A 19,669-nucleotide genomic window follows, 5' to 3' on the forward strand; every position below is an offset into this window, starting at 1 on the left:
ACTTTTGTAGCTATTCTCTCTTTTAAACTAACTGTATTTTATCAACTATTTTAAAATCCCAAGACAAAACAAAACAAAAAAAGAAACCCTGTACATTTTAGGAATACCTTTCAGGAAAGCCTATTTTGGAAAATTCTTCCACAAAAATTAAAATATAAGAGAATGCATTCTTGTTCTATTCTTGTATCATTTCTGTTTAAATATTTTTAAATTCTATTTCACTTTTTTTAAAATGATATTTTGGACAAATTTTGAAAAAAAAATCGAAGGTAATATAATACATTAATGCTAACATGCCTTGTGCTGAAATTCTTATCCATTAGCTTTGCTATAAAAGTCTAGCTTTCAATGAAATTTTCAATTTTACTTTATTTCACAACTTCCAGACAGTCTCTGTCATGGTTAATTTTATATATCAACTTGACTGAGCATCAGATGCCCAGATATTCAGTTATATGTGATTTTGGTTGTGTCTGTTAGAGTGTTTCCAGAAGAGATTATCATTTGAATCTGTAAACTGAGGAAAGCAGATTTTCTCCCCAGTATTGGTGGGTCTCACACAATCTGGTGAAGGCCTAAAAATAGAACAAAAGTCCCAGTAAGAGAGAATTTGCTCTCTCTGCCTGTCTTCAGACTTGGATTTCAACTAGAACTAGACCATCAGCTCTCCTGTGTCTCCAGCTTGCTGCCTTCAGATCATGGGACTTTTTAGCCTTCATAACTTCATGAGCCAATTCTTTAAGATTTATTTTGATTGATGCATTAATAGATAAGGCTAGAGCAGCAATCAATTACATGCTTCTTAATACAATTCTGAAAACTCAACGCTAAAAAAATTACCTATACAAATAAAGATAAAAATAAAACTCTGGAATATATCCTAAATACTGGCTAGGGCATGGTGTGAATCAAAGAGCCTTTATGCTAACCTGGTTCATCAAATCTATTGTATATCACTGATGATGTATAATTTTGAAAGATTTCTTAGTGATAAACACTCATTATGATAATAATAACCTTTACTACTTAACATTTATGTCTTTCCCTTCTTTTTCAGTTATCCCTAGTATTTAGGTAAAATCTTTTGCAAATACCTTGAAAAATCTCACTATTTTCAGTGACAAAATCAAATATTTTTTGTTGTCTATACTAAATGTTTTAGTATCCTTCTAAACATGGGCTGGAGTAAAGCATTGTTATAAAGATATTTGAGTAATTTATTTTATGTGTTTGAATAATTAACTATATTTTAAGCAACACTATTAAATTAGTATCTACCTGAGGCACAGATATCTCAGTCTCTGAAAGCAATGAATGATTTTATACTTTATTTCCTAACAGAACTGATGGTGGCTTCATTTTCACTGCCATGTACATACATTACTTTATTTCCCTGCCACTAAAAAATGGTGCCTTCAAGTCCTATTCAGAGTTGCAATTTATCTAAAATAATGAGTAGATACCAAATCTACACTTTTTAATAAACCATTTTTATGAAATTTCCATTATCTAAAATCTGTTCACACACCAGATAACAGAAAAATAATATTGATGTAGTTAGTTCATATATTATTTGAAATAAATTTATAAAAGTCCTCACCATTATTACTAGAATTAGTTATGCTGAAACATTTATTAATTCTTTCAAAAGGATTGCTGACTTCTTGAGTTTTAAAACTTTATTCCAAAGTCAAGGCAACAAAACGGCCCATTACTTTAAGAGAAAGTAAAAATCTAGGCTAAGGAAAACCATTGGTATTAAGCTCCTAACTTGGCAATGACTTGTTTTGTCACCTTTGTTCTTCTCTTTTACTTTTACTTATCAAGGTATCTTCAGTAAGAGACTAGGTATCACAACAGCAAGCACTTCATTAAAAGCAAGTAAATCAATTTACTTTTTAAAAAGGAAAGTATGAAAATCACCTTGCACTGTTTTCTGACTAATCCAGTATCAGCTCAGTTCAGTTCAGTCGCTCAGTTGTGTCCGACTCTTTGCGACCCCATGAATTGCAGCACGCCAGGCCTCCCTGTCCATCACCAACTCCTGGAGTTCACTCAAACTCATGTCCATCGAGTCAGTGATGCCATCCAGCCATCTCATCCTCTGTCGTCCCCTTCTCCTCCTGCCCCCAATCCCTCCCAGCATTAGAGTCTTTTCCAATAAGTCAACTCTTCGCATGAGGTGGCCAAAGTACTGGAGTTTCAGCTTTAGCATCATTTCTTCCAAAGAAATCCCAGGGCTGATCTCCTTCAGAATGGACTGGTTGGATCTCCTTGCAGGCCAAGGGACTCTCAAGCGTCTTCTCCACCACCACAGTTCAAAAGCATCAATTCTTCGGCGCTCAGCTTTCTTCACAGTCCAACTTTCACATCCATACATGACCACTGGAAAAAGCATAGCCTTGACTAGATGGACCTTTGTTGGCAAAGTAATGTCTCTGCTTTTGAATATGCTATCTAGGTTGGTCCAGTATAGCTAGTACCAAATAGAAGACTCTGGAGTCTAGTTAGATATGAGATCTCTACTCTGCCCATCTCTCCATTTTCTCATCCCTAAATCAGTGGTAATAATGACAGTTATCCTATAGATGACTATTAAGTTAATATAAGTACGGTGGTCAGAGCCATGCTTGGCCCATACTAAGTGCCTTTTAGGATCAACTCATTATTTTGAATATCAAAAGGTATATTTAGATCTTTCTTAAATGAAGTTAAGAAATATTTTTTTCAGTGGTATTGTTTGTGCTCCTTAGAACACAATTTAATCAGAAAACTCACAGATATGACATTTGTATATACTCATAAAATCCAGTATATTATGAAAAAATCATTTTTTAATTCAGTGTAATCTCACCAAATGAGGTGCATACCTTACTTTTAAGGGCATAATGGAGTTTCAACATTTAAATATAAGCCTATAACCACAGTTCTTTTACCTCAAACTGTAGTTCTCAAACTTTAGCAGGGATCAGAATTACCTAGAGGGCTTGTCAGAACACAGAATCATGGGACCCATCTCCAAAGTCTCTGATTTATTAATAACAACTCTAACAAGTTCTCAAATACTGCTCCTGTTGCTGGTGTGGGCACCACACTTGGAGAATCACTGCTGTAAAAGATGTGTCTGAATTTCCTATCTGGGCTTCAGGCTCAGGAGAATCAGTGCTACAAGCCCTGAATTACACTGTAACCAGCACTTACCAAGGACTTGGGAGAGGCAGGTAATATCTGGGAGAACTAAGCCGGTCTAAATTCTTGCCATTTATTCCATTCTATGTTTGGGAACTACCACGGTCATCTGGGCCACTTGCATGGTCAGGAAAAGAGCAGTTTTATCTAAGACTGCAATACTGGTTGTTTCCATGATTTTTACCTCTGATTTTCATAAATAATCTTGTCTACCAGCCTCCATTCCTATACTTTCTGTGTTCTTCCCTTTATCTAAGGGGCCTGAGTCCTGGAAACTACATTTCCCATCTCTCATTGCTTCCACCGTTCTGGATTTGTTTCAGGCTCTGCCAGTGAAATGCCTGAATAAGAAATTTGGAAGTCACCACTTCTCTGACAGGGATGGTGGTTGACACAGAAACTCCAAGACACAAAGTTATGTTCTCCAGTGTGGTCACTTAGAGACTAGGCAGCTGTGATTAGTGGCAGCAGCTTCCTGCAGCTTCCTGACTGTCGCATCTCAGTCACGCTGGCCTGACTGGAAAATGAGAGCTGACTGCTGATTTCTGATTCAGTTGCCATCCAACTATCTGTAATTCCCTATTTTAAATAGTCTTTGGTGTCTGTATTGAGATCTGACTGATAACATTCTTCTAACACTTCTTTCTACTTTCTACCCCTTTTCCCTGTATCTCATACTCACGGGTAATGGTGTAACTCCTTATGAGCTGTCATCTGTGCCATTTTCATTCAAATTTGATTCCCTAATTATGCTTTTCTATGTTGGATTTCTCCCTTAACAACATACATGAGGCCTTCTGTAATTTTTTAATTTCCTAAATATGTCCACAGAATTTTGATTCACTTTTTTTCCCATCTGCAACTCACATGCAAATTTCTCAAGAGTTAGGTTCCAGATTAAACACCCTTGGTCCAACAAACTTATTCTAAAACATTTTTATCACCATCTCTCAAACACCCCAGTCTCCTTGATAGTCGACTACATAGGTGTTTTTTTTTTCTTTTTTTTTTTTTCCTGTATTTATATATGTTGGTCAGTCTGCCCTCTGCTGACACGCTTACTTCTATTGAGAAATTTATCATGTGATCAAAAGTTTTCAGATCCTTGGCAACTACTGTTCTCATCCCAGATGATTTTACCTTCATCATCCTATCCTTCATTCTAACCTTAGTCTCCTCCTTTCAAAGTCTTTTTGATCTTCCTTCAGTTTTCCAAGCATATGTGTGCAACCTACATCTTGCCATTGCCTTGTTGTTTTTCAGTCGCTAAGTCATATCCAAGTTTTTGTGACCCCATGAACTTCAGCACACTGGGCTTCCCTGTCCTTCACTATCTCCCAGAGTTTGCTCAAATTCCTGTCCACTGAGTCAGTGATATCATTCAACCATCTCATCCTCTGTCACCCGCTTCTCCTCTTGCCATTTTCTGGAATTGCTTTTTCTCCAAAATGTTAGACTCAGAAATCCAAATCTCAAATCTCTTATTTCATATCCAATTATCTCAACCCAAAGAAACACACTAAAAGATTTTCTCTTCCTTGTCACCCACACCTGAAAACCCACTCCCCAAACACCATGCACACTGATCTCTCTCATACATACACACACATACAACAGGTACACACACATAACACAAAGAATACAAGCATACTATCCCCATTCTTCCAAAGTGGTCTGAACACTTTTGACCTTTTTACTTTTGTTTTTGAGGAAGAAAAATGCAACTTCAATTCCTGCTGTTCTGCTCCTGCTTTCTCCACAACCCCAGTTTTAAAATGTACTTGTCTTTATCCTAAATATAACACATGCTCTTTGAAAGAGATGAGAAGAAAAATGTAAAATAAACCTCAGGAAATTTCTCAGAGGATAAACACACACACATGAGCCAGGACTTTTAACAGTGTAAACCAGACTTCTCTTCCAAGCCTCATCTTCACTGAACATTCCATTTCCATCCTTAATTTCACCTTCTGCCTGGGTATCCTCACCTTGAGAACAAACCTCTGTTCCTCATTAAGGCCCACAGAAAATAACCTGTCTTGTGTCCTTTTCTGACCCTGAATCTTAACAATATTTTGATTTATAATGTAAAAATACAGACACAATATTCATTATCACTAGAATAAGAAATAAGATAAAAATCTCTCATTACAAACTGCACAAAGGAAAAAAACTAAATTAAAAAAAACTGCATGAAATTACCTCAAATTTAAAAGTTTCTGCACAGAAAACAGAACCATTAACAAAATGAAAAAGCAATATATGTAGTGGCAGAAAATATTTGCAAATTTTATGTCTGATAAGTGATTGATATCCAAAATATATAACGAACTCACATAACTCAATGGCAAGAGACAAACCCTAGTTATAAAATAAATAAATCATAAAGATGTATAGTATGGTGACTATAGTTAATAACACTGGCTTGCATATTAAAAGTCTCATCACAAGAAATAAAAACATTGTGTAACTATATGTGGTGATGGATGTTGACTTATTGGGGCAATCATTTTGCAGTGTTTGTATACAGATATTGAATCATTATTTTGCACACCCGAAACAAATATAATTTATAAAAAAAACCTATACCTAAACTTTCCATACTTTTGACTTATTCAGTTCAGTTCACTCAGTAGTGTCCAACTCTTTGCAACCCATGGACCACAGAACGCCATGCCTCCCTGTCCATCACCAACTCCTGGAGTTTACTCAAACTTATCTCCATTGAGTCAGTGATGCCATCTAACCATCTCATCCTCTGTCATCCCCTTCTCCTCCTGCCCTCAATCTTTCCCAGCATCAGGATCTTTTCAAATGAGTTAGCTCTTCGCATTAGGTGGCCAAAGTACTGGAGTTTCAGCTTCAGCATCAGTCCTTCCAATGAACACCCAGGACTGATCTCCTTTAGGATGGACTGGTTGGATCTCCTTGCAGACCAAGGGACTCTCAAGAGTTCAAAAGCGTTAATTCTTTGGCGCTCAGCCTTCTTTATAGTCCAGCTCTCACATCCATACATGACTACTGGAAGAACCATAGCCTTGACTAGATGGACCTTTGTTGGCAAAGTAATGTCTCTGCTTTTGAATATGCTATCTAGGTTGGTCATAACTTTCCTTCCAAGGAGTAAGTGTCTTAATATCATGGCTGCGGTCACCATCTGCAGTGATTTGGGAGCCCCAAAAAATAAAGTCAGCCACTGTTTCCCCATCTATTTCCCATGAAGTGATGGGACCAGATGCCATGATCTTAGTTTTCTGAATGTTGAGCTTCAAGCCAACTTTTTCACTCTCCTCTTTCACTTTCATCAAGAAGCTCTTTAGTTCCTCTTCACTTTCTGCCATAAGGGTGGTGTCATCTGCATATCTGAGGTTATTGATATTTCTCCTGGCAATCTTGATTTCAGCTTGTAATTCATCCAGCCCAGTGTTACTCATGATATACTCTGCATATAAGTTAAATAAGCAGGGTGACAATATACAGGCTTGACGTACTCCTTTTCCTATTTGGAACCAGTTTGTTCCATGTCCAGTTCTAACTGTTGCTTCCTGACCTGCATAGTGTATCATTTTAGGGGGGTATTATATACTTGCTTTGAGACACACAGAATGGGGTCAAATGTTAGCTCCATGAATAATTGACTACATGACCTTAGGTAAGTTAGTTAATCTGTCTGTACTTTAATTTCCTCATATGTAAAAATGGGGATTATACTGGGAATTATACAAACCTAGTCTTATCCTTTTTAGAAGTAGAAATCCCTATCTATCCTTATAAATATTATTGTGTGTATTTATTTAATATAAAAATTAATGTAAAGATACTTCAACTAAATATTGTTTGGAGACCAGGTAGAGACTACTCATGCCATATAACAAACACAGAGCTCCATAGGAAGAAGACAGACACCTCTTCTTTCCTGGAAAGGACTCAGCCAAATTTGTTTTCCACAGCTCTTCCAACCTCCCTTTCTTCTCTAAAAATGTGTGCCCCTTCCCTTGTTCTGTGGGGATTTGCATGCAGCTTGCCATGACTTTGGATCTCAAAATGCAATTTTCTGTTGATCCCCAAAAAACCCAATGCTGCTGAAGAACTATCTGGCAGTCTATATATTTTAGTAATTATATATTATTATATACTTTAATATATAATATATAATTTATAAATATAACATATACACCTATAACTTACTAAAATATAATTATATACTATATAAATACATGTAATATATATTTTAGTATAAAATTATTTTCAAATATATAATTTGGTAGAACTGAATTAGTTTCTGCATATTCTATAATTTATTTTTTGCTACATCAAAGTAAAAAATAGAATTGAACTGAATCAGATCAACCAAACATGGAGAATCAGAAGCAAACATTCAAGTTTATCACCTATTACTGATATCTAACAAAACTCAATTTTAATTTGGACTATCTAGAGATAGCTTAGTGGTCAAAATAACATGCCTCAATTCCAATTTTGGAATGTGATTTCTTTAGTGCTGTTCCTTATTTAGAAATTAAGTCTACAGATAATTACAATAAGTAAATTGATTGAGTTACAGATGTCACTAGTGGTAAAGAACATGCCTGCTAATGCAGTAGACTTAAGTAATGCAGGTTCAATCCTTGGGTTAGGAAGATCCCCTGGAGGAGGGCATGGCAACCTACTCCAGTATTCTTTCCTGGAGAATCCCACGGACAGAGGAGCATGGCAGGCTATGGTCCTTAGGGTCACAAAGAGTCAACACAATTGAAGCAACTTAGCACACCAGGTAGCCAATAATGACAAAATTAAAATAAAGTATATAAAATCATTAATACTGTTTTAAAATATTATATTAAAGTCCAGGCTTTTTAATTGCAGAGTAAGTTTATATTTCAGTGACAGAATATATTAAAGATTTACCATGTAAGAACTGTGAAAGCAGAAATCAATACATAGATCCATTATTTACTATTTCTATATTCCCTTAATATATTCTATTCAAAATTTCCCTGTTAATTCTTCAATGTATCAAATTAAAAAATCAAATCTTAGTGACTTATCCTAAAGTGCGAATTAAATTCTGAGTCATAAATTTTTAAATGCTGAATAAATGAATCAAAGGTAGAATTATAAACAAAGAAAATTGCATTCTCTTTTATAAGATGTATTGTGTGAAAATAAAACTTACAACTTGTGAATCATAAAAGAGTCTTTATCATTTTTCAAGCACCTCAAGTACGACTCCCTTTTAAAGGGTACTCAAATGTCCCAGACATGTGAGCTGACCCTCCATTTGACTGCGATCTCAGTCCATTTATGTGACCTCCATCCATTTATGCATTTCAGTTTATTTTGTAGCTTGAATATGCAGGACAATAATTCTAATTTACTTATCTCGCAGCCTTACTGGGCCAGGTGATTTCGCAGGTGCACTGACAAATAACTCATAACCAAACAAATGAGATAATGACAGTAAATTTGATCAACACAGATTCTACTTGCTGAAGAAAAATAGGAATACGATAGGAAGAAAATAGCTATCTGTATCACCATCAGATAATGATTTTCAAAAATTCAGTTATCCTTTATTTTTCATTCTTTTTTTTTATATTGCAAATATTTTTATTTTTTTTTTAATTTTATTTTATTTTTAAACTTTACATAATTGTATTAGTTTTGCCAAATATCAAAATGAATCCGCCACAGGTATACAGGATGGGGAACACATGTATTTTTCATTCTTGTATCTGTTCATTCTATATATTATCTATTAGCTGCTTGGCCAGATTGATTTGCTTGTAATTTATGAAAAGAAACCATTGAAAAATCCTAAGAATTAATTCTAGAAAAGCCTGTGATTTAATGCATATTGCTTCCAAATCTAAACATAGAATCATAAGGCCATGTGGAGAAAGGGTGTAGAGGCTGTGAAAGGGCAGGGATATGAAGGAAGGGAGATTAACAGAAATGTGGAAAGAAAATGAAAAGTGGAATCATTTTATCTTTGGAGTAAAATATAAGGAAAATGTTACAGATTTTGACTCCCACTTTCTCTATCTGCTTTCTTCCTTATTCTGTAAACCTCATTCTCCATTGCTACCCCTATTCCTCTTCTTCAAAATCTATAAGCAATCTATTTTCAGAACTAGTCACTCTCCCAACTCTGAAGTTTGTGGGAATTTCAGTAACTTCAAGTGAAAGTAAAAGTATTAGTCACTCAGTCTTGTCTGATTCTTTGTGACTACAACCCCATGGACTGTAACCTGCCACTCTCCTCTGTCCATGGAATTCTTCAGGCAAGAGTACTGGAGTGGGTAGTGATTCTCTTCTTCAGTAGATCTTCTCCACCCAGGGATTGAGCCTGGGTCTCCCGCATTGCAGGCACATTTTTTTACCATCTGAGCCACCAGGAAAGCAAACCTGCTTTCAAATGAAAGTTTTGAGGAACTACTTTAGTACTTCAGTATTTCATTTTTAAAAGCCGCACTGTCTTGCAAATACTTTGAGAGTGTGTTGTACTTACAGACATAAATCTTCATTTAGTTACTATAAAGGCAAGAGGTTAAAGTTTTTTAATTTAGTTTTTTTTCTATAGAATATCTTACTATGAAACACGGTTTCAAATATATTAATATGAAACTCAATGGCTTTTAAAGCAAGCTATTTTATCCAATTACTGTGACATTATGTAAAACACATGCTGGTCAATTCATACTATGAAATTTAATACAAAAGAAAAGGATAACTGTGATGCTCTAACACTTAAAAGCTACTCATCCCTAAATAATGAAAAAACTCATCATCATTGTAAGCAAAAACAACAGAAACCTAGAGATTTCTCATTGTATGTAATATTTATGAATATAAATATATTTTCATAACTATTGGAGAACTATTTTTATAACTGTTAGTGATCTTCATAAAATAAATGGTATTTTAATATTATAAAATATTTAATTTTTCAGATTTCAATAATTAAATATAAAATTTGTCCTTCAGAAACAAAACACCATATAACCTTTTAGATCATAGAATATCTTTCTCTCTAATAAGATTTTGTACTCAAAATCTTTATAGTGTTTTTAGAGTTTCAGTTCAGTTCAGTTCAGTCGCTTAGTTATGTCTGACTCTTTGTGACCCCACAGACTGTAGCACACCAGGCCCCCCTGTCCATCACCACTTCTAGAGTTTACTCAAACTCATGTCCATTGAGTTGGTGATGCCATCCAACCATCTCATCCGCTGCCGTCCCCTTCTCCTGCCTTCAATCTTTCCCAGCATCAGGGTCTTTTCAAATGAGTCAGCTCTTTGTATAAGATGGTCAAAGTATTTTGGAGTTTACTAATAGCTAACATTGTAGTTTTCTTTTTAAAACCTTAACTTTCTTTAAAAGTTAATTTTCTTTAAATTTTGTACGGCTTTCTGATATAAGAAATTGAAAACTGTTATTTATATGTTCTTGTAACATTTAACTCCGACTGTACTAATCGAATTTTGTCATTTTGCTAATTTCTAAGTGATAAGCAAAACAGAAAATATACTTAACCAAAGGAGTAGTGTAGGATAATACATTTCATTAGAAATGTATTTTGTCTCTGTAATTATAATGAAATGACAATGTAAGTTTTTTTCTTTTTTGAAATTAAAAAAATGTCATGTTTCACTAGTGTGTAAAAATCTCAAAGGCAGGGACTGTATATTTGTCATCTTTTAAGAGACTTATCTTGTGCCTAATATGGAAGTTGAGCCACAGTTATTGAGTTGGTGTAGAACAGTGAGATGTATTTGTACTCCAAAGACACAAAACAGGATTTAAAACCTGACTCTGCCATTGCACACTGTAGTATGCTGAACAGTCACCCCCAAAATATATTTCCAAGTCATAACCCACAGTTCATTATACAACCTGATTTGAAAATAGGGATTTACAGACATAATTAAGCTAATGGTTGCACAGAGTCGGACACGACGGAAGCTACTTAGCAGCAGCAGCAGCAGCAGCTTGAGATGGGATGACATCATCTTGGATTTAGAGTGGTCCTAGATCCAATGTCTTTATAAGAGGTAGAAAAGGAGAAAACTGAGACGCACACAGTGGGAAGGCTATAAGAAAGTGGAAGCAGAGACTGGAATAAAGAAGCCCTAAGCCAAGAAATACCAAGAATTTTCTGTAGCCACAAGCAGTGATTGTAGTGGGCTTGTAATGGATTCTTCACTGAGCCTCAAGAAGGAATCAATCCTACTGACATCTTGATTTCAGACTTCTGACCTCCAGAACTGAAAGAGAATATATTTCTGTTGTTTTAAGACACCAAGTTTGTGATAATTTTGTTAGGGCAATCCTAGGAAACTAATACAGGACTATAGCCTCTAAGAGAGAGTTCTCATTTTAAAATGGGGCTAAGGCCCACTTTCAGATCTGTTCAGAAAATTAAGCAAGGTAATTTAAACCATTTAACATGCTATCTGATATCCAGCAGTGCTCAAACACATTGGTTCCCTTCTTGACAATGATTTAGGAGCCCTCGGTAATAGGATTTCCCAAAGGAACATATCTAAAACATGTTTGTCTTAGCAAAGAGCATAATTTGTATATATTTACATAAACTACAATCCATTAAAAGGCAGTTTTCACGTATATTTTCTGTATTAGTGATGATTTGGAAACCATCATGATGAGAACATTTAACTAAGTGTAGTGAATATTAGTTATTAAAGAATTACATAGCACTTTTGAATCTTCTATAATATCAGAAAGTCAGACAATTTTCATCTAATTCCCTGAACATCTGCCCTCTTGATTCTTTCATCATTGAAATGAAGAAATAAAAATATAAGAGAAAGGATTCTAAACTCTTAAATCCCAAAGGGTCACAGAAGACCTTTTGTAGCTCAGAACTTGAAGAATAATTATACTCTTACATATTTAGAGAGTGAAAAAAAATCATGTAAATTTTACAAGCTTTTAATCTTAATAGCCTGATCCCACCTTATCTTTTTTATTATTGCTAATGTTTTGCCACTTTTGTCTCTCTTTCAATACTTGTTAATTGTAAATAAAATTTCAAGCAGAAAAATAAAGGCTGACTATATATCATCTTCTCTAATTTAAATAGCATCTTGCAGCAACCAAACTTTTAAAAATGCAGAGGCTATAAACATATTTTGAATGGATTCTGACCAGCAAGTTTTTATAAAAGTATCTCAATGTCCAATACACATTTATTTGTAAGCAATGATTTTTGTCCTTTCTCATGTAAATTAAAACAAAAGCAACACCCTAAAATAAATTAAAATTACATCATTAATTTTAAATACTAATTGACATTTTATACATAAAAATGATACTTTAAGGAAAGACTCTTGACAATATAAGGATGTACTTCAATCTGTTCTAGAGAGTAATAATAAAAATTTTTCATTCAGGTGAGTTCTATATGTCTATTATCCCTACCAATTTTCCAAATTCAATATATCCCACAAAAGTGGATGCTAAGAAAATAAAAGTTCAATTTATAGAAGTTCACAACATTGTTCTCAATGAAACTTAGCAGTACAGTCAGGGAAGTGAGGAGGTGGGTGCTAGTAAGAAGGGCTACTTAGGGAATGTTCTGTGGGTGCCTCCCAGGAAGCCTTTTCTCTGCCCATTTACAAATGTACCTTACAAATGTACCTCTTCCAAACTGTACCTTTCCTAACAGACTGAGAATTAGTTTATTTTTTCCCAGGGAAAGACTCAACTGAACAAGGTTTATGTGAAAGCTGTATAGAATTCACTGTGAATTTATTGATTTCCAATTTGAATTGGCACTGTTAAGAAAACCAGATACTTAGGGCCCCCGGGCCACAGCTTCATATTCTCTTAACAGAAATCACATTGGAAAGCAGATCACAAATCATAAGGAGAAGGGTGTCTATGGAGCAGACAAGAAAATGCTTAAACATTGAGCTAAGTTCATGCTGCTGCTGCTGCTGCTGCTAAGTCGCTTCAGTCGTGTCCGACTCTATGTGACCCCATAGACGGCAGCCCACCAGGCTCCCCTGTCCCTGGGATTCTCCAGGCAAGAACACTGGAGTGGGTTGCCATTTCCTTCTCCAATGCATGAAAGTGAAGAGTGAAAGTGAAGTCACTCAGTCGTGTCCGACTCTTAGCAACCCCATGGACTGCAGCCTACCAGGCTCCTCTGCCCATGGGATTTTCCAGGCAAGAGAACTGGTAACTATGTCCATTTCCACAATAAATTATATCTACCAAAGGGATCAACAATTCAAGTGTTTCCCAGATTGTACATGAAGGAGTACTTGAATGCTTGAGTTTTTTATTATTTCTCGCTTTATTTTTCCCCTTTGGTTGATTCAATGACTACTTTAATTGATGATGTCCACATTCCTTAGATATCATAATATATTGAGGTCTAATATAGCCACATTTGAAGAGTCATGTCAGATTTTTCCAATTTAGGGGAATTTGCTTGTGAAGACTTGAATGTATTACATATTGATTTTAGTTCTGAGGCCAATCATAATTGCAAATTTTTATGTGTCTTAGAGAATGCATTATTATATAGGCTCTATATTTTTATTTTTAAAGGCTAGGCAATATGCCAAGTCAACATGGTATCAACAATAAAAGTCACATGTCTCCAAGTGAACACGTTAAGGAAGACACTTGACACATTGTTTTAGGCCAACATGGAGCCATTTGTGTACAAATATAGTGTTTGTACATTAAGATTCTTAGTGGACTAAAAATACCAAATAATGAGATTTGTTTGACAACAAAATGAACTCATTTTATTTAACTAATACTTCAAATTATCAAAACTTGTCATACTTACTAATATTTTCATGTAATATTGTAATTAGTAACAATGAGACGTTTTCTTCTCCCTAAGGGTCTATGTAGTACATTTAGCAGTCAAAGGAAGACTTAATATTTATATTTCTTGACCTGTGGTAAAGGAGGTGAATATCCTGGCCTAATTTTTAAGAAGAAAAAGAAACATTTTTGTATATATACTCATGTCCAATAATATCCAATTTTTGACATGAATATTAGATTATTAGTACTCTCATTTCACAACAAACTGAAAAGTAGACTTAAAATAGCTTAAAGATTATGTGAGTAATCTAACAGTGCTTATTTGAACATAACCTTGTACAAATATAAAAAAAAAATCCTAAATTTTAATAAAATATCAGTGCCTTTTGTCAGTAACATAAAACTTAATTAAAAAAAAATAGCTGCACAGCCTCAAATAAATCAATGAAATTAGAACACTCCCTCACGTCATGTACAAAAAAATTCAAAATGAAAGACTTAAAACAGGATGCTATAAAAATGGCACCCCACTCCAGTACTCTTGCCTGGAAAATCCCATGGGTGGAGGAGCCTGGTAGGCTGCAGTCCATGGGGTCGCTAGGAGTCGGACACGACTGAGTGACTTCACTTTCACTTTTCACTTTCATGCATTGGAGAAGGAAATGGCAACCCACTCCAGTGTTCTTGCCTGGAGAATCTCAGGAACGGGGGAGCCTGGTGGGCTGCCGTCTATGGGGTTGCACAGAGTTGGACATGACTGAAGTGACTTAGCATAGCATAGCATAAAACTCCTAAAAGAGAACATAGGTAAAACATTCTCTGACATAAATCACAGCAATATTTTCTTAGATAAGTTCTCCAAGCCAAAATATGTAGAAACAAAAATGTACAAATATGACCTAATCAAACTCATAAGCTTTTACTTAGCTAAGACCACCAACAAAATGAAGACAATCTATGAAACAGGAGAAAATATTTGCTAATGATGTACCCAACAAGGGATGAATTTCCAAAACATACAAACAACTCACACAACTCAATATCAAAACAAAAACAGCACCAAGCTGAGCCTTCTGTGTTATACAGCAGCTTCCCATTAGCTATTTATTTTGTACATGGGAGTGTATATATGTCAATGCTACTCTCTCAATTTGTCCCACTTTCTCCTCACCCCACTGTGTCCACAAGTCCATTCTCTACATTTGTATCTCTATTTTGCCCTGCAAATAGGTTTATCAGTCCCTTTTTCTAGATTTCATATATATGCACTAATGATGGGATGGGCAGTGGGAGGGAGACTCAAGAGGGAGAGGATATGTGTACACTTATAGCTGATTCATGTTGTACAGCAGAAACTAACACAATATTGTAAAGCGATTATCCTTAAAACAAACAAAAAACAATCACCAATCAAGACTGAGCAGAAGACCTAAATATACATTTCTCCAATGAAGACATACAGGTGGCCAACAGGCACATGAAAAGTTCAACATTGCTAATTATTAGAGAAATACAAATCAAAACTGCAATGAAGTATCGCCTCACATCAGTCAGAAAGGCTATAATCAAATTGTCTACAAACAGTGAGTGGCGGAGAGGTTGTGGAGAAAAGGGAACCCTTCTACGCTGTTGGTAAGGAATGTAAATGGATGCAGCCACTATGGAAAACAGTATGGAGGTTCCGCAGAAAACTAAAAATAGAACATATAATCTAGCAATTTCAATCCTGGGTATATATATGAAGGAAAAACAAAAACACTAAATTGAAAAGATATATGCACCCCAATGTTCATAGCAGCACTATATACAATAGCCAAAGCATAGAAACAACCAAAGCGTCCATCAATAGAAGTTGTGTTATATTTATATAATGGAATAGTAATCAGCCATGAAAAAGAATGAATTATTGCCATTTGCAGCAACATGGCTGGCCTTAGAGAATATCATACTTAATATCACATTAAGTGAAATAAGTCAGATGAGAAAGACATGTTATATGATATCACTTACATGTGGAATCTTAAAATATAATACAAATGAATCTATTTACAAACCAGAAGCAGACTACAGACTTAGAAAACAAACTTATGGACAGTTACCAAAGAGGAAAGGAGCAGAGAGAAGGATAAATAAGCAATGCAGGATTAACAGATACACATTTCTATATATAAGGTAGATAAGTGACAATGATGTACTGTGTAACACTGGTAACAATATTCCATATATTTTAATATCCTATAATGGAAAATAATCTGAAAAATAAATAATCTGAATCATTTTGCTATAAATCTAAAACTGATGCAATATTGTAAATTAAATACATTTCAATTATAAATAGCAATACTTGCTGCTATGAATTCAGTTTGACCTTTAGCAGAGAAACTGGCCCTTTCCAACACTGCAAAGAAATACTTCAATTGCAAAAGGACTCAATCCTTCAGCCTTGTGAGCCATGCACAGAGGCTCAAAGAAGCTGTAGCCTGGCTCCTGCCATCCTCTCCACATGCTGCTCCATCTCCTTTGACTTGTTATTGCTCACATCTTTAATGTACCTGATAAATTCTGTTCATCCACCTTAAGTTAATTGGTATCATTTATTAGTTTTATAGAAAGAGGAAAACAGTCCATAAAATTTAGCAGAAAAATGATGATAACCTGATAGAAATTTTAAGAAGAATCTTGAAAAAAGATACAGGAAAAATGGGTTAGAAGCCCAGCTTTGTCAGTAAGACTTGGATTTTGGTAAATCATTTAATCTTTCAAGGATTTATTTGTGATATATATGGATTGGAATAGTTAATCTCTAGGATCATTTATAATTCCATATTATTAGCCTATGATAATTTCTTATATTTTACCCCTACTTGGAAACTTTTAACCTATCTGTGTCTTCAAGAAAAGTCATAATGGCTTAAGTTAAATACACCCTCAAACTATTTATCAATTGGCCACAACTACTAAATTATTGGTACTAATGTGTTGCCTTAATCTAGACTTTCATTTCTATGTCATTAGTAATCCAATCATTTTCTGTAAACTTTAGTAGGATGTGGCACCTTGTGAGTGCTGACATATTTTTTAATATGTAGAAGGTAAAGAATTATAAAATAAGACAATGTGCAAGGACAGTTTTACTCCTTTAATAATTAGAGGTTGGTTAATGCTCAAAAACTCTCAAAGTTCTAAGAGACTATTCTGATTATTCCTAATTCTTAAAGATAGTAACAATTCATTTACCTACCTCATTATTTATTTAAAAGAAAAATGTGAAAGCAGGATTATACTTATTTTATTCTTATTACTGTACTAGCCTACAATATTCCTTGCCAATTAAATTTAGAATTTCCATTTCTAATCCTTCAGTGTTGTCATTATGTTTTAGAATAAGTTCTAGTGTTTTAACTACAATAAAAATATGCTGATTTTGGTCAGAGTAGTCTGTGACAACATGACAATACATATTACAGTCATTGAGGTATAGAATTACGGAATAACAAATGAATTACTGGATCATTCAGATTTTAATAGTATTGTTCCTGCCTCTACTTTGTATCTTATTGCATGCCTAGTTTCTGCTTCATCATTAACTTTAAATACCCATTATAAAACTGTATTGACATATAAATGTATACATATATACACAAAAATAAATACATATAAATTAACTATTAGAGAGGTAAGATAAGGTAACCTACAAAAATACTGAAATTATGATTACTGTAGACTGAATGTTTGTATCCCCTCAAAACTCATAAATTGAACCTCTTCTTAAATGAGATGATACTTTGAAGTGAGGTTTTAGAGATGCAACACCCTCATGAATAGAATTAGTGCCCTCATAAAAGAGACATCAGAAAGTTCCCTCACCCCTTCTGCCATGTAAGAAGTTAAAAGCCAGCATGAACCAGGAACTGAGATCTCATAAGACATCAAATTTTCTAGCTCCTTAATCTTGGACTAGCCAGCCTTCAGAACTATGAGAAATAAATGTTTGGTTAAGCCATCCAATTTATGGCATTTTTGTTATAGTAGTTAGAAAAGACTGCTGCTAAGTCGCTTCAGTCGTGTCCGACTCTGTGTGACCCCATAGACGGCAGCCCACCAGGCTCCCCTTCTCTGGGATTCTCCAGGCAAGAACACTGGAGTGGGTTGCCATTTCCTTCTCCAATGCATGAAAGTGAAAAGGGAAAGTGAAGTCGCTCGGTTATGTCTGACTCAACGATCCCATGAACTGCAGCCTACCAGGCTCCTCCACCCATGGGATTTTCCAGGCAAGAGTACTGGAGTGGGTTGCTTTGCCTTCTTCGTAGAAAATACTAAGGGGTGATAATTATTTTTGATAATACTTTAGCAGTAAGTACTTATGTGTGTGTACTCAGTCATGTCTGACTCTTGTGACCCATGACCCTATGGACTGTAACCTGTCATGCTCTTCTGTCCATGGGATTTTTTCAGGCAAAAATACTGGAGTGGGTTGCCATTTCCTACTCCAGGGGATCTTCCTGACCCAGGGATCAAACCTGTGTCTCCTGTGGCTACTGCACTAACAGGTGAATTATCTACCACTTTGCCACCTGGTAACCAGCATCAGTAGTAAGTATAATTAAATCTAATTAATCTAATTAAAGGTTAACAAATTAAATCATAGCCTGTTATACATCATATAGGAGTACAGATCAAAGATGTCTATTTTCAGTTCCATTTACTCCATTTTCAGTGCTATTCTTTTCTTCCTTTAACATTTCTTAAAGTGGATATATGCTGGTAATGAATTTTCTCAGTATTTGTTTTTCTTATAAATTCTTTATTTTCATTTTTGTAAGACACATTCACTGAACCGGGCTTCCCTAGTGGTGCACTGATAAAGAATCAGCTGCCAATGCAGGAGACTTGGGTTTGATCCCTGGGTTGGGGAATATCCCCTGGAGTAGGAAATGGCAACCCGCTCCAGCATTTTTGTCTGAAAAAAATCCCATGGACAGAGGAGCCTGTCAGACTACAGGCCATTGGGTTGCAAATGAGTTGGACACTACTGAGTGAATGAACACATTCACTGAACTATAGAATTCTATATTTCCAGTTTGTTTCTTCCTTTCAAAACTTTAAAGATGTCACTTTATTTTTTCCTAGCTTATGAAGTTTTTGATGAGAAGTCTACTTTAATTTTCATCCTTGTTTCTCTGTATGTAATGTATTTTTTCCTTCCTCTAGCTACCTCAGACTTTATCTTTGATTTTCAGCAGTTTGAATATGATATGCCTGGGTGTGTTTTTCACTTTTCTTTACCTGTTTGGTGGTCTTTAAGCTTCTTGGACCTGTAATTTGCTAAATGCCGATACTTTTAGGAAAATTTGTGGCCATGATTGCTCAATATTTTTATTATTCAGTATTCTCTCTCTTTTCCCCATCGAGATTTCAATTACACATAAGTTAGACCACTTGATATTGTTCTACAGCTCTTGAATGTTCTTTTCTGGGCTTCCTGCCACTTATTTCCCCCCTGTTGTGTTTCAGTTTGGATAATTTATATTAACCTATCTTTAAGTTCATTGATGTTTTCCTTGGCTATATTCAGTCTATACATAGGGGCATCACAAGCATTCTTCATCTGTTGCCAATCTTTTAATAAATACAATTTCTATTTGACTCACCCTTATAACTCTCTTTGCT

At 35.1% G+C, this 19,669-nt stretch overlaps 1 protein-coding gene across 3 annotated transcripts in view; it reads right to left on the reverse strand.

The window, feature by feature from the left end:
• Positions 1-19,669, reverse strand: part of CCSER1 (coiled-coil serine rich protein 1) — a 1,462,911-nt gene that overhangs the window by 282,940 nt on the left and 1,160,302 nt on the right. The window lies entirely within an intron of this gene.

This window comes from Bubalus bubalis, chromosome 7 (assembly GCF_019923935.1).
Source record: "Bubalus bubalis isolate 160015118507 breed Murrah chromosome 7, NDDB_SH_1, whole genome shotgun sequence".
In the NCBI taxonomy this organism is placed as follows: Eukaryota; Metazoa; Chordata; class Mammalia; order Artiodactyla; family Bovidae; genus Bubalus; species Bubalus bubalis.